The sequence below is a fragment of the Microchirus variegatus genome (assembly GCF_963457635.1).
Source record: "Microchirus variegatus genome assembly, chromosome: 9".
In the NCBI taxonomy this organism is placed as follows: domain Eukaryota; kingdom Metazoa; phylum Chordata; class Actinopteri; order Pleuronectiformes; family Soleidae; genus Microchirus; species Microchirus variegatus.
The window spans coordinates 2,567,765-2,570,264 of record NC_139810.1 but is presented as its reverse complement, the minus strand read 5'-3'; the positions used below and the strand labels follow the sequence as shown (position 1 = coordinate 2,570,264).

The window sequence follows — 2,500 nt, the reverse complement described above, 5'->3', positions numbered from 1 at the left end:
TACGTAAACGGAATCGGACGCCGCCGGCTTCACGAACTCTGCGCTCGTTATGTCCTCGTTTGGTCGCGTCCTTTAAAAGTTCGCGCATACGAACGCAAGCGGACGGAAGTAGCGTCCGTCCGTTCCACCAGCGCAGTACCATTGGTAGTCATGTGGGGGCAGTGTAGCTAATAGTTTAAGGGAAAGGGATTTAAATCGCGTTGCCTGGCCGAAAATGAGCGCAAAATATTATGAAATGATGGGAAAAAATTTGTGATTCGCAACTTTGATACTAAACCGTTGATGTGTAGATACGACAAAATAATAGCTATCATTTTAATTTAGTGCATTTATAACGAATCTTGACGAAGAGATTATCGCAAATTTTGTTTGGGTGCTTCCGGGGGGCCGTGAGTGAAATGTGACGGAATACACAAATAACAACTCGTTATGGGATTATACGCGAGGATTATCCACGACCAAAATGATTGCGACTCTCACTTTTATCGCGATTGTCGCGAAAAAAAAAAGTATTGCCTGAAAAGCTTTTTGGTTTTTACTTTTCGGCAAAAAGTAATGTAAAAACGTAGCATAAATGAGCCTTAATTGTTCAAAAAAAATCGTCGACTGCAGTATTTTTCTACCTCCGCGTGAGTAGGGACGAGAGCGCGTGATAGTTCGGAACGCGTAAAAAATCGGAGGAGCACTGATGTGAATGTCGTGTTGTACACTACACTTGGAAATGGTACTGTTTTAAAAACCAAACATCGTAAATAGACTTGTTTTTGTTTACTTCTTTTTTTTTTTTTTACCGACGTAGCTAAAAGTGTTTAACGTAAAATCCTTATCTTTTTCATTTGTTTTGTTTTTTGGTACCGAGTCGATGACGTGCACTGTGGTAGCTTTACGCCTAATAACACTAACAAACTATCCAGCTGACACTTTTTTTGTTTCCTTTAAAAAAATAAAAATAAAAAAATGTTTGCGTAATATCTGTAAAATTTTTGGTACACTGTCGTATACGTAATTTGACGCCCTCTCCTGGCAGGTTCATGTATAACCACGTGGAAGGTAACTGACTTTTTCTTTTTTTTTTTTTTTGTCCTGATCTCTTTTGACTTAAGATTCTTCTTCGCTGTGCGGCCGTTTGACGATGTTTTTACGTTGTTTTTACGTTGTTTGTTTGTTTGTTTGTTGTTGTCGTGGTCGTGAATCCTGGTTGGCTGTGCCTCACCACTCCTTCGGTCGACTCTGCTCAGTGAACGAAATCTGTGCCTTTTATTCTGAACCAATAAACTCACGGTGTAAAACAAATGTGTATTGAGGTGTTTTTACTGCGAGAGGAAGAGGAAGTGATCGTTAATAAAATGTTTAGAAAGTACAACTTTACATTTTACAGAGTTTACACAAATAATAAGTCTGTATGTGTACATATACCCACACGTATATAATGCTAACTGGCTAAATGTCTGCTTTGCTAAATCATGATTTATTTCCTGGTTTTCATTTAAACATTGCAATATTAGAAATAAACAACATTATTATTATAATAAAAAAACTACTTTAAATGTTTCTTCCACTTTAACCACAGTGGTTGCAGTTCCCTCTGTGTCCACCAGATGGTGATGTTTCCTCAGTTTTCACAGTGCTCTGACTCAGCGTGTGAACAGTGGAAGTTTATCTTTCCTCAGGGTTCGGGTTTTAAAAGTTTAAAGTGAAGGAAAAGCATCTTTGTTTTCATGTGATCACTCTTTTAAAAACATGGATCATGACTTTGCTCTGAAATCAAGTTAATATTCAAGTATCGGAAAAATAAGGAGGTTTATATCGATGATGGATATGATGAACATGTGAACACGATGAACGTATGAATATGATGAATATGTGAATGTGAACATTTATGTGATGAATGTGTGAACATGATGAACGTATGAATATGATGAACGTGTGAATGTGAACATGAATGTGATGAACGGGTGAACATGATGAACGGGTGAATGTGATGAATGTGTGAACATGATGAACGTGTGAATGTGATGAACGGGTGAATGTGGTGAACATGATGAACATGTGAATGTGATGAATGTGTGAACGGGTGAATATGATGAACATGTGAATGTGGTGAACGGGTGAATGTGATGAACGTGATGAATGTGTGAACGGATGAACATATGAATGTGATGAACATATGAATGTGATGAACAGGTGAATGTGATGAACGGGTGAACATGTGAATGTGATGAACATGGTGAACGTGATGAATGTGTGAACGTCTGAACATTACAAATGTGATGAACGTGATGAATGTGTGAACGGATGAACATATGAATGTGATGAACATATGAATGTGATGAACAGGTGAATGTGATGAACGGGTGAACATGTGAATGTGATGAACATGGTGAACGTGATGAATGTGTGAACGTCTGAACATTACAAATGTGATGAACGTGCAAATGTGTGAAGGGTTGAACATGATGAATGTATGAACGGGTGAATGTGATGAATGGGTGAACATGTG

At 38.1% G+C, this 2,500-nt stretch overlaps 1 protein-coding gene across 4 annotated transcripts in view; it reads left to right on the top strand.

Moving 5' to 3' along the window:
• The window catches only part of tead3a (TEA domain family member 3 a), a 17,543-nt gene extending 16,650 nt beyond the window's left edge, over positions 1–893 (top strand). For all 4 annotated transcript variants that reach the window (XM_083894660.1, XM_083894659.1, XM_083894658.1 and 1 more), the window contains one exon: positions 1–893. This exon is cut by the window's left edge and continues 1,560 nt beyond it. The gene's annotated coding sequence lies outside the window, so the exon portion shown is untranslated.
• The last annotated feature ends 1,607 nt before the right edge of the window (positions 894–2,500 follow it).